We start from the raw sequence: 14,187 nt of genomic DNA, 5'->3' as shown, positions 1-14,187 counted from the left end.
GAAAATGAGGTGAAGCCAGGGGCGGTTCAAGAGAATACTTCTACCCGGGGCGATTTAGGGGGGGGGGGTTTAGGCCCTGCCCCCTTTTTTACATCTGAGGCTGCCGGCGGCTGCATACTATGTGCAGGTCCGTTCAGCAGTGACAAGTAGGGACATTGTGCTGCCCGGATGCCCCGATCGCCCCCCCTGGATCCGCCACTGGGTGAAGCTGACACCAGTGTAATGCAAATAAAAGATCTTTATTTATCTAAAGTCTGAAGAATATTTCTTCCAAATTGACCATCCTTAGATTAAATAAAATCAATGATATAATGTATAGAATAAGTATGCAGTGAAAACCATCCTGTTTCTCTACAAATGTAACATGTTGAGGTATAAGCTTTAGCCAGGATGTAGCGAGTGCTCTGGTTGAATGAGCCCTGAGGATTTCTGACACCTTACTCTCTGTCCCGTTATATGCCTGTATGACAGCTTCTCTGATCCATCTTGCAATTGTATCTTTAGACAGAGCATATTTTCAGAGGCACTGCTGGAAGGGTGAACAGCTCGTCAGTCTTCCTAAGTTCTTTGTTTCTGGATAGAAAATAAAAAGAGCTTGCTCTCACAAGGTTAAGAGTATGTAGACATTCTTCTTCTTTACTTGATGGTTGTGGACGGAAGGAGGGTAAAATAATCTCCTGATTGATACGGAAGGTTGACATTATTTTATGTAGGGATTCAGGATTTTTCTGAAGAGCTATATTGTCCTGGTAAATTTTCAAAAATGAAGTGATATTCTAGAAGAGATTGCCACTAGAAATGGAATTCTTGCAAATGTTCAAAAGTACTTGATACTAAAGCTTCCAAGACAAGATTAAGTGCCACTGAGCTACCAAGAGTCTAATGCAAGGTCTGATTCTCTCTACTCTTAATATAAAGTAATTTGATGCAAATATTGCATTCAAAGAACACTCAGAACTGATATCTGTATCTTCAATGTATTTACAGCAATACCTTTAGCCAGCCCTTCCTGAAGAAAGTCAAGTACCTGAGGCAGGCCTGTGCTGCCTGGACTAGCTATATTCTTATTTCTCCAGAAGATAAACTTTTTTCAGATTCTGTAATAAATTATGCATAAATATTTATTTCTAGCTTGTAAACGCGATTCAAATTACCTTACTGGAGATTCCTTTCTGTTTAAGTAGTGCCCGCTCAATCTACATCGATTCAAAGCAAGTGTGCCTGGATTTGGGTGATAAATTTGACCCCGACATAGAAGGGCTGGTCGAAGATGTAGCAGACAGGACTCTTCTAGGAGCATTGAGAAAGGAATATTGCTTCTACTTCCTTTCTCCTGATGTTAGAGCATCTATACCTTTTGCTTTGGGATCTTGTGAGGAGAAAATAACCATTTTAGTTTGGTATTTTGCTCTACCTCCAGGATGTATCTGGCAGTTGCAAAGTGCCGAGAAGGAATTTAGGTTGTTCTCTGCCCACACCATCATTTTTGACAGTTCTGTCATCATGGCTCTGCCTCTGGTACCTCCTTGACTGTTTATAAAGGCCCCCACTGCCCGGATATCTGACATTTTTCAGATACTTGTGCAACAGAAGGTGTTAGAAGTGTAACATTGTTTTCCAGACACTTCTCAATCCCAGGATATTTATATGGGGAATCTTTTCATCTGGTTTCCATTAGCCCTGAATCATTATGCAAGCCCCAGCTCATAAAGCTGGGATCTGTTGTGAGAGAGGCATTCCCTGATCTCTCATTTTAGTATTCTGACACCATTCAAGTCTTTTTTTTATCTTCTTTGTGACTTTGAGCTTCTGCTCTAAACCTTATTGATTGTGAATCCACTTTGTCAATAATTCTAGTTGAAGATCCACATGTATCGTCTTGCCCAGGGTATAATTCCTATCATGGAAGAAAATATTTTTAATAGCTTGAGTCAACCCCTTAAAGATAATTATCTTATGTCTTGTACTCTGTGAGACAGATGCTGTATTTCGAGTAGCCTTTCTCTGGAAAATGTCACCATGTCCTTTGAGGTATCTATATACAATCCCAGAAACTGAAGCTCCTGTGTGCACACCAGCTGGCTCTTGGTCATATTTATGATCCAACCATGATCTTGCAAAAAAGTGATTCCTTTCATTTTGTTTTCCTTTGTGATGCATTTGATTTCCCTATCCCCAAGATGTTGTTTTCTTAACGCTGTCATCAACACTACCAGAACTTTGATGAATGTTCTTGGGAATGTGGAGAGGCCAAAGGGAAGGCATAGGAACTGAAACTGGTAACCTAGAATGCAGAGTCTTAGAGACGGATGATGCAGTTCTGCTATATGTAGTTAATATCCTGCAGATTTATTGATAAGTAATCCTCTTTCTCTACAGCTCTGAGGATTCAATTCACGGACTCAACGAAAGTGCTGTTTTAGTAAATATCGGTTGGGTCTTCTTAGATCCAGGATTGTCATAGAACCTCCAGATTATTTTTCTACCAGGAAAAGTCTGGAGCAAAACTCCTTGACTTGATTTGTTGGTTGGAATAGGTGCAATTACTATTTTCTTCAGTAGAGTTTGTAGTCACTTGCTCAGAGCTTCCAAATGCAGAAAGCAGGTTGGTTATTTGGATTCCACAAAGATATTCCTTCTCTCAAAAATTCTATTCTGAAACCTCTTGTCAGAACACCTTGCACCCACCGATTTTGAGTTATGAGTCTCCAAGTTTACAACTACCTTAAAATTCTGCCACATACTGTAACTTCTGGAAGTTGCACCGTTTCCAAATCATTATGTATCAAGTTTAGATCTAAGATGTCCATCTTGGTCTCTATAGAAACAAAGAGTTTGGATATGTTGCCTTCCAACTACCTTGTATTATGTTTGCCAGGATGATATTTTCAGAGTAATGAACCTCCAGGAAGAATTGTACTAAGTCTATTCTTAAACTGTGGATCTGCTGCCCAAGGCCTTAACCAAAGGACTCTTCTGGCTACTACCATATTTCCCACACTTCTAGCTGAAGGTGTGATTAAATCCAAAGAGATATCACACAGAAAATCAATGCCTTTTCTCATGATATCCATATTCCTGAGTAGATACTCTCTGCTAATTTTCTCCTGAGTATCTTTGCATAAAGTGCTTTAATTGTTGTTCCCACAGAAATATGTAATTTCCTGAAACATATATCAACCTTCCTATCCACAGAATCCCTTAAAGGTCCACCATCCTCTAAAGGTATGGTAATCTTTGCTGATAATATAACCACTGCGGCAGGGCAGGTGCTACCATTAGACAGCTTAAGGTAGCTGCCTAGGGCGGCAGGATTTGGGGGCACCTCAGTGCACCTCACCACTTCCACAGTTTAGAGGTCAGCACAAGGGACACTTATAGAGTTAATGCAATGTAGTCAACACTGACAGAGCAGCAGGGGCAGTCCTTTCTCCACCTCTGTCACTCAGCATCATGTGACTGCTGCTGTCACTTGTTACTCAGTGGAGGAGGGCTGCTGCAAAGGTTCCTGTTTAGCTGACAGCACTGGAGGAGAATCCGGTAAGAAGGGATAATGTGGGGCATACTGGTGAGAGGGGCATGTGTGCTGGTGGACATAGGGTGGCATGGGAAAGAAAACTAATTAACAGAGGGGTATGTGATACAAAAGCTGGTAGGCAAGGTGGCATGTGTAAAAAAAGGTAGAGGGCAGGTGACATGTAAGAGCAAAGCTGGTAGGCATGGGGCATGTGGGAGAAAAGCTGTCAGTCTGAGGGTGACAGTGAGAGAAATGCTGGTGGGCAGGGGGGCATCTAAGTGTGTACCAGGTGAGTAATATTGGTGTGACCTAGTGATCAGTGTGTACCGGATGAGTGATGTCAGGTTTACCCATGTATAGTGTGTAGAGGCTAAGTAAATAAAAGGTCTGTTGCCAAAATATTGTCTTTGTCCCAAAAACTAGCATTTGGAACCCCTTCTACAAATCCTGTTTTTGCCCGTATTTAGTGAAGTCTGAAAAACGTAAATCTGGACTACAGTATTGCCAACCAGCCAAGAGGCGGCAAAAGTTATTATTTTAATTTTACAAAAAAGTCAAGCGTATTATGGGCTGGGAAATCGGTATTGGAGGGGTAAAGCGGCGGTAGGCTGAAGCTTTGCCTAGTTAGCCAAAAACCTTGCACCGGACCTGACAGTTGCATCTACTTTGGGAACTGCATGCCGCTTAGAGGCTTCCTCATCTTGAAAATGATACAAACGATCCACATTTTAAGATATGCCACCTGTCCACCTGTTTCCATTCTTTACAGATGAGATTCTTAATTACTTTATGTACTAAGAAGACCCTGTGTTTTCTTTGGTTATCCTCAAAAAAGCATCCTGTAGAGATGTTGCAGGTTTCATATCTTGCATACACATAGCTTTATAAATACGTTTAAGTAGACCTTTTGTTTCCAAATTAAAGGGTATTGACTCTGCTATTATTTCTCCTTCATCAATTTCAGGGGATCCATTCTATTCCTATAATGACTCCTCTATTTCATAATTAGAGGGTCCTGGCATATCATCAGGTTCTAAATATATTTGAGGCTTGGCAAGTAAAGAGGACTTCCTTAGTTACAAGGCTTTCATCATCCAATTTATAAGAACTTTAAATTGCTCAGGAGTCTGGTCTATATCTTCACTGGTCTGCTGTATACAATTACTGCACAGACTGGCTTCATAGTCGACTGCTATTTCCTTATCACATACACCACATATTCTATTGTGGGTTTTCCCAGACTTGTTCCCTCCTACAGAGTCTGAAAGGGTACTGGAGATGAAAAGAATTAATAGCTGATCTAATAGAACAGATGAACCTTACTATCGGCTTACCTTGAGCTTTTCGACTTCTTTGGGGTGGGCTCCTGGTCCATTATGTATAACACTTGTGCAGCAAGTGATTGTAAAACTCCTGAAAGTAGCTGGCTGTGCAGCTCCACGCTGTCGTTTATATGCTGGATAACCCTGAAGTACAGGGCTGATTGGCTCCTACTGATGATGTACTGGGTCACGTTTGATGTTCTCTCATTAGAGAGATATTGATCATTCCCAGCATTTGCTGCATCAAATCGAACACACTACGGTCCGGGGAGCCTCCCCCATCTAGAATCCATCCCCAGCAAAGTAAGACCGTTAGCATAAAATAACAAAAATACAGTCCACAGTAACATCTGCCTTGTTCAGCTGGAGAGACAGGAAAGAGACACATGAGGGAAGAAAGAGTCAAGTTATATATCTGGCGAGATGTTTCCTTTTCCTGTCTCTGTCAGCTGAGCAAGGAGTTATCCCATTTGTAATGGCTGCCAGGGAATCCAAGGAGGAAAATTAAGTCAGTTTAGATAATGGAAATGGCCCTGTGCCCCTTCTCACAGCTTTTTCATAATGGTCCTTTGCCCATTCTGACAGCAAGGAACTCCCCCAAACATTTGTTCTTTACACTCCTCAATAATATCACTCTGCAAATTAAAATCTCCCTCTTTCACAGTTCTACAAAACTATACTCATTAGTGCTCCTATGCTGTGCTGCCAAGGAACGCCATCACTCTGCCCAACACATTCCATCTTTGGTGGAAATTAAACGCACTTAGTTTGCGATTGTCCCTCAGTCATTTTCTGCTTCGCAAATGACCTCCATTGTTTCAGATCTCCAATTAATAAAGCATACATATTCTTCCTAGAGCTCTGGTCTTACGAATATCAGTTAGACTGAGATCCTATAACAATACTTGAGTCTATTCCACGTTTGGTCTCATAATAAGAACCAGTTTGTTTCCAAAGACAATATAGACTAATGCAGCAATATAACGGCAATTTGCAATCGGGAACAAAATAGTTAAATAGATGAACGAATAATTCATTACAACGAATTGAATTATGTAATTATTAGTTGAAACAAAAATATTACAATATAGTAATAACATGTTTGCCAAGATTCCTCCAACTCTACCTAAGTTTGGTGCGTTCTATAGGCTTCTACCATGGCTGTCTGCAATATACAACACAGTTCTGGTCATGTTTATAGGAAACAAACGTGGAAGAAACTGCTGCAAAGACACAAGATAGAACTCTGTTCTTATATTGCTATCAAAGCTAACCTATTAGTGATGATGCAAAATGTGCGCTCAGCATAAGCAAAACATGCACATAAGTTAAAACATGCTAATTTAAATACAAAGCATTTCTATATTTCTACTTGATCCAATAAACCAATAGACCTATAATAATTACAGAAAACAGATGGACCAAAAAGCACCATTAGGTTTCCTGTAATGAGTTAGCAGTATAAACCTTAGGCTATGTGCACGCAAGAAATTGATCTCCATGAAAAGAGGCTGCTGCAAAATTGTCCTCTTACTATAGCAGATAGGATGACAGTGGAAAGTAGAGCAGCCATAAAGAACCCATGTGACTACACCAGCATCTCTCCATATAGATCAATAATCTCTATATGAGTATCTGTCTCTTTCTGTTTATAAATGGAATGCAGAAGAGAAGTGTATAAAACACATACAAGTGCAGAAGTCCTAAGTTTTATTATTTTTACCTTACAAATCAACATAAAAAACTACCAATTTAGTGGCTTTTTTTTTTTTAAGACAGCAAAAAATATTCTGTAATAACATGGTATAGAAAACACAAATGTTGTATAATCAACACCGACCAGACATTAGTTTTCATTCTATTAGTGCAAGCGTCTGATTGGTTCCTATGGTAACAGTTCATGTGCTATTTGCAGCATGTTATTAAATGTCTTAAAGTGTGTCTGTCACCTTAAATGTTTTAGTATACTTTAAAAAAAAAAAGTATTAAAACAAATTACCTATATATTATTTTTCTGTACGTGTATGGTTAAGGCTGTGTAATTTATTTTAAAATATGCTAATTTGAAGGATATATAAACTAGGGATGAGCGCGCTCGGATTTCTGAAATCCGAGCCCACCCGAACGTTGCGGATCCGAGTCGGATCCGAGACAGATCCGGGTATTGGCGCCAAATTCAAAAGTGAAACTGAGGCTCTGACTCATAATCCCGTTGTCGGATCTCGCGATACTCGGATCCTATAAATTCCCCGCTAGTCGCCGCCATCTTCACTCGGGCATTGATCAGGGTAGAGGGAGGGTGTGTTAGGTGGTCCTCTGTGCTGTTTAGTTCTGTGCTGTTTAGTTCTGTGCTGTTTAGTTCTGTGCTGTTTAGTGCTGTTTAGTGCTGTGCTGTGCTGTGCTGTGTTCTGCAGTATCAGTCCAGTGGTGCTGTGTGCTGTGCTCTGTCCTTCTGAGGTCAGTGGTGCTGCTGGGTCCTGTGCTGTGTCCTGTTCAGTCCAGTGGTGCTGTGTCCTGTGCTCTGTGCTTCTAAGGGCATAGTTATTTCCCCAATATTCCCCTGTGTTTAAAAAAATAAAAAAAAGTTTTTTTTATAAAATACCAAAAACTACTTTAATATTTTTTAATTACCACAAAATTTTCACAACCAATCCTGCAGTATAAGCCCATTGGTACTGCAATATTACCAAGTTCACACATTCAGCAGTAAAAGTCCAGTGGTACTGCAATATTACAAAGTTTACACATTCTGCAGTATCAGTCCAGTGGTGCTGTGTCCTGTGCTCTGTCCTGCTGAGTTCCGTAGTGCTGCTGGGTCCTGTGCCGTGTCCTGTTCAGTCCAGTGGTGCTGTGTCCTGTGCTCTGTGCTTCTAAGGGCATAGTTATTTCCCCATTATTCCCAAGTTTGTAAAAAATAAAAAAAAAGTAAAAAAAAATAAAAAATTTAAAAAAAAAAAAAATATATAATAATTATAACCAAATTTGCAAAACCAATCCAGCATTATAAGTCCATTGGTACTGCAATATTACCAAGTTCACACATTCTGCAGTATCTTGTGCTACATATAATGGAGACCAAAAATTTGGAGGATAAAGTAGGGAAAGATCAAGACCCACTTCCTCCTAATGCTGAAGCTGCTGCCACTAGTCATGACATAGACGATGAAATGCCATCAACGTCGTCTTCCAAGCCCGATGCCCAATCTCGTAGTACCGGGCATGTAAAATCCAAAAAGCCCAAGTTAAGAAAAAGTAGCAAAAAGAGAAACTTAAAATCATCTGAGGAGAAACGTAAAGTTGCCAATATGCCATTTACGACACGGAGTGGCAAGGAACGGCTTAGGCCCTGGCCCGTGTTCATGACTAGTGGTTCAGCTTCACCCACGGATCTTAGCCCTCCTCCTCCTCCCCCCCCCTACAAAAAATTGAAGAGAGTTATGCTGTCAGCAACAAAACAGCAAACAACTCTGCCTTCTAAAGAGAAATTATCACAAATCCCCAAGGCGAGTCCAAGGGTGTTGGTGGTTGTCAAGCCTGACCTTCCCATCACTGTACGGGAAGAGGTGGCTCGGGAGGAGGCTATTGATGATGTAGCTGGCGCTGTGGAGGAACTTGATGATGAGGATGGTGATGTGGTTATTGTAAATGAGGCACCAGGGGGGGAAACAGCTGATGTCCATGGGATGAAAAAGCCCATCGTCATGCCTGGTCAGAAGACCAGAAAAATGCACCTCTTCGGTCTGGAGTTATTTTTATCCAAATCCAGACAACCAATGTATGGCAATATGTAGCTTATGTAAAGCTCAAATAAGCAGGGGTAAGGATCTTGCCCACCTAGGAACATCCTCCCTTATACGTCACCTGAATAACCTTCATAGTTCAGTGGTTAGTTCAGGAACTGGGGCTAGGACCCTCATTGGTACAGGGACACCTAAATCCCGTGGTCCAGTTGGATACACACCAGCAACACCCTCCTCGTCAACTTCCTCCACAATCTCCATCAGATTCAGTCCTGCAGCCCAAGTCACCAGCCAGACTGAGTCCTCCTCAATACGGGATTCATCCGAGGAATCCTGCAGCGGTACGCCTACTACTGCCACTGCTGCTGTTGCTGCTGTTAGTCGGTCATCTTCCCAGAGGGGAAGTCGTAAGACCGCTAAGTCTTTCACCAAACAATTGACCGTCCAACAGTCGTTTGCCATGACCACCAAATACGATAGTAGTCACCCTATTGCAAAGCGTATAACTGCGGCTGTAACTGCAATGTTGGTGTTAGACGTGCGCCCGGTGTCCGCCATCAGTGGAGTGGGATTTAGAGGGTTGATGGAGGTATTGTGTCCCCGGTACCAAATCCCGTCTAGATTCCACTTCACTAGGCAGGCGATACCAAAAATGTACAGAGAAGTACGATCAAGTGTCCTCAGTGCTCTTAAAAATGCGGTTGTACCCACTGTCCACTTAACCACGGACATGTGGACAAGTGGTTCTGGGCAAACGAAGGACTATATGACTGTGACAGCCCACTGGGTAGATGCATCCCCTTCCGCAGCAACAGCAACAGCTGCATCAGTAGCAGCATCTACAAAATGGCTGCTCATGCAAAGGCAGGCAACATTGTGCATTACAGGCTTTAATAAGAGGCACAACGCTGCCAACATATTAGAGAAAATGAGGGAAATTATCTCCCAGTGGCTTACCCCACTTAGACTCTCATGGGGATTTGTGGTGTCAGACAATGCCAGTAACATTGTGCGGGCATTAAATATGGGCAATTTCCAGCACGTCCCATGTTTTGCCCACACCATTAATTTGGTGGTGCAGCATTACCTCAAGAGTGACAGGGGTGTGCAGGAGATGCTTGCGGTGGCCCGCAAAATTGCTGGACACTTTCGGCATTCAGCCAGTGCCTACCGCAGACTAGAGGCACATCAAAAAAGCTTGAACCTGCCCTGCCATCACCTCAAACAAGAGGTTGTGACGCGCTGGAACTCCACCCTCTATATGCTGCAGAGGATGGAGGAGCAGCAAAAGGCCATTCAGGCCTACACAGCCACCTACGACATAGGCAAAGGAGTGGGGATGCGCCTGAGTCAAGCGCAGTGGAGACTGATTTCCGTGTTGTGCAAGGTTCTGCAGCCATTTGAACTTGCCACACGAGAAGTCAGTTCCGACACTGCCAGCTTGAGTCAGGTCATTCCCCTGATCAGGCTGTTGCAGAAGCAGCTGGAGAAAGTGAGGGAGGAGCTGGTAAGCCATTGCGATTACAGCAAGCATGTAGCTCTTGTGGATGTAGCCCTTCGTACGCTTTGCCAGGATCCGAGGGTGGTCACTCTTTTAAAGTCAGAGGAATACATTCTGGCCACCGTGCTCGATCCTCGGTTTAAAGCGTATGTTGTGTCTCTGTTTCCGGCGGACACAAATCTACAGCGGTGCAAAGACCTGCTGGTCAGGAGATTGTCCTCTGAAGAGGACCGTGACATGCCAACAGCTCCACCCTCATTTTCTTCCACATCTATGGCTGCGAGGAAAAAGCTCAGTTTTCCCAAAAGAGGCACTGGCGGGGATGCTGATAACATCTGGTCCGGACTGAAGGACCTGCCAACCATTGCAGACATGTCTACTCTCGCTGCATTGGATGCTGTCACAATAGAAAAAATTGTGGATGATTACTTTGCTGACACCATCCAAGTAGACATGTCAGACAGTCCATATTGTTACTGGCAGGAAAAAAAGGCAGTTTGGAAGCCCCTGTACAAACTGGCTCTATTTTACCTGAGTTGTCCCCCCTCCAGTGTGTACTCGGAAAGAGTTTTTAGTGCAGCGGGGAACCTGGTCAGTGAGCGGCGAAGGAGGTTGCTTCCTCACAACGTTGAAAAAATGATGTTTATAAAAATGAATAATCAATTCCTCAATGAAGTACAGCACTGCCCTCCAGATACTACAGAGGGACCTGTGGTTGTGGAGTCCAGCGGGGACGAATTGATAATGTGTGATGAGGAGGAAGTACACACTGTAGGGGGAGAGGAATCAGAGGTTGAGGATGAGGACGACATCTTGCCTCAGTAGAGCCTGTTTAGTCTGTACAGGGAGAGATGAATAGCTTTTTTGGTGTGGGGGCCCAAACAAACCAATCATTTCAGTCAAAGTTGTTTGGTAGGCCCTGTCGCTGAAATGATTGGTTTGTTAAAGTGTGCATGTCCTATTTCAACAGCAGACCTCTCAACTGCAGCTCATCCCTCCTCTGCGGGGATAATGTCTCCTGTGCTCTGACACGTCACTCTGTGTACTCTCAGCCTCAGGATCTGACACTACAGCTACCATGCCTCTTGTAGCAGCCCTCACTCCAGGGCCTCTTCCATGTGCAGTGTCCCCCTCTCTCTTGGGTTCACTATAGTGGCATGGAGTTCTCCCCCTCATCCAGGGCACACATTCCTTGCCCTGGCTCAGTCACCACGCTCAGACTTCCAGGCAATGCTGGGGGAGCCTGGGAGCTTCCACCCCAGGTCCCCAGCTACAACTCTCCTCTCCTGTGTCTTCTCTCTCTTTCTGACACTTTAAAGATCGTGCCTTTAAATGAAAAAGTCAGTCTTCATTGCACGACTATGTGCAAGTGCAACAGGGACATTTTTTTGGGTTTACAAAGTCAAACAATAACACTACGACCCTGTCTGTCTGGGGTCTGTCAATGACGAATTGTCTGGAGCATGTTTTGAGGAGGTATTGTGGCCCCGGTATCAAATTGGGTACCGGGGCCACCCCACTATGCAGTCCAGATACTTGTTTGGTGGAATTCCGACACGTGGAGGGTTTTTTAATTATATTGTGGCCTCGGTACCAAATTGTGTACCGGGGCCACCACACTACGCAGTCAAGATACTTGTTTGGTGGAATTCAGACCAGTTGAGTGTTTTATTATTATATTGTGTGGACCACTCTATCTATACCACACTACAACTCTATACCACTCTATTTCCTACTTTAATTCTATTTAATTATATTTCCTACTTTAATTCTATTACTAATTAATTAACATAAAGAGGAACAAAAATAACCAATTTTACCAAAAGTATAATATGACTTAGACTTACAAACACTACACTTGAAAGATCGTGCCTTTAAATGAAAAAGTAAGTCTTCATTGCATGACTATGTGCAACAGGGACAGTTTTTTTACAAAGTCAACTAATAACACTTGGACCCTGTCTGTCTTTAACATACTTAATGGGATCTCAATGACGAATTGTCTGTAGCATGTTTGGAGGAGGTATTGTGGCCCCGGTATCAAGTTGGGTACCGGGGCCACCCCACTACGCAGTCCAGATACTTGTTTGGTGGAATTCTGACACGTGGAGGGTTTTTTAATTATATTGTGGCCTCGGTACCAAATTGTGTACCGGGGCCACCACACTACGCAGTCAAGATAGATAGATGCGTATCATAGATAAAGTACATTCAGTGGTGTGGGGCAAATTGAAAAATATTCAAAATGCACTGACATTATCAAAAACAAGAGGTTGTCACACGCTAAAACTCCAACATGTATATGATGGAGAGGATGGAGGAGCAGCCGTATGTGTAGTGTAATGCAGACCTGTTGAAGGTTTTTTATATATTTTATTGTGGTGCCCAGTGCCCACTCCTCTACGCAGTCCAGGTACATTTATTGGTGCGATTCATAAAAGTTCAGGGTTTTTAAGATATTGTGGTGACCCACTCCTCTACGCAGTCCAGGTACATTTATTGGTGCGATTCATAAAAGTTCAGGGTTTTTAATATATTGTGGTGACCCACTCCTCTACGCAGTCCAGGTACATTTATTGGTGCGATTCTTAAAAGTTCAGGGTTTTTAAGATATTGTGGTGACCCACTCCTCTACGCAGTCCAGGTACATTTATTGGTGCGATTCATAAAAGTTCAGGGTTTTTAAGATATTGTGGTGACCCACTCCTCTACGCAGTCCAGGTACATTTATTGGTGCGAATCAAACAAGTTGATGGTTTTCTTATTATATATATTGTGGTGACCCACTCCTCTACGCAGTCCAGGTACATTTATTGGTGCGATTCTTAAAAGTTCAGGGTTTTTAAGATATTGTGGTGACCCACTCCTCTACGCAGTCCAGGTACATTTATTGGTGCGATTCATAAAAGTTCAGGGTTTTTAATATATTGTGGTGACCCACTCCTCTACGCAGTCCAGGTACATTTATTGGTGCGATTCATAAAAGTTCAGGGTTTTTAACATATTGTGGTGACCCACTCCTCTACGCAGTCCAGGTACATTTATTGGTGCGAATCAAACAAGTTGATGGTTTTCTTACTATATATATTGTGGTGACCCACTCCTCTACGCAGTCCAGGTACATTTATTGGTGCGATTCATAAAAGTTCAGGGTTTTTAATATATTGTGGTGACCCACTCCTCTACGCAGTCCAGGTACATTTATTGGTGCGAATCAAACAAGTTGATGGTTTTCTTATTATATATATTGTGGTGACCCACTCCTCTACGCAGTCCAGGTACATTTATTGGTGCGAATCATAAAAGTTCAGGGTTTTTAAGATATTGTGGTGACCCACTCCTCTACGCAGTCCAGAAAGATACCTTTTTGCAACGTTTTGGACTAATAACTATATTGTGAGGTGTTCAGAATACACTGTAAATTAGTGGAAATGCTTGTTATTGAATGTTATTGAGGTTAATAATAGCCTAGGAGTGAAAATAAGCCCAAAAACTTGATTTTTAAACTTTTTATGTTTTTTTCAAAAAAAATCCGAATCCAATACCTTAAATCCGAACCGAGACCTTTCGTCAAGTGTTTTGCGAGACAAATCCGAACCTCAAAAATAACGAAAATCCGGATCCAAAACACAAAACACGAGACCTCAAAAGTCGCCGGTGCACATCCCTAATATAAACATATAAACTGGGGAAGGTTGTGAAATGGATACATTTCGTATTCCCACTGTAGACTAGGGATTGTTATATAAAATAATGCAAGTAGACCTATAAAAGCCGATATCTGTTGGGATGTTCTGGGTTACAGCACATCATTGCTATTTGAAACTTGTTAAATAAATCCTAAACATTTAGCAGCTTAACAAAAGAGGCAGTTAGTTAATTAAAAAAAAAATAGTACAATGTACTATAACACTATGTTAGAACTATCAATCTCCAGACTTACCTAGCCTGAGACTGGAAGCAATTAAGCATAACATTGTAATCTGATGATGTTGCTACTCAGATGGGATTTAGGGGCATAGCCATTGGTGACATTCCATACATCTCTTCAATTTGGGCCAACAGAGATTTGAGTTGTAAGCTTATTGATGCTATCCCCATGGACAT

General features: G+C 42.3%; 1 protein-coding gene across 1 annotated transcript in view; it reads right to left on the bottom strand.

The window, feature by feature from the left end:
• The window catches only part of SCN8A (sodium voltage-gated channel alpha subunit 8), a 178,055-nt gene that overhangs the window by 73,795 nt on the left and 90,073 nt on the right, over window positions 1–14,187 (bottom strand). The gene's annotated exons all lie outside the window — the stretch shown is intronic.

Source organism: Mixophyes fleayi, chromosome 2 (genome assembly GCF_038048845.1).
Source record: "Mixophyes fleayi isolate aMixFle1 chromosome 2, aMixFle1.hap1, whole genome shotgun sequence".
In the NCBI taxonomy this organism is placed as follows: domain Eukaryota; kingdom Metazoa; phylum Chordata; class Amphibia; order Anura; family Limnodynastidae; genus Mixophyes; species Mixophyes fleayi.
The sequence above is the reverse complement of the archived record's forward strand: the minus strand, read 5'-3'. Positions and strand labels throughout refer to the sequence as shown.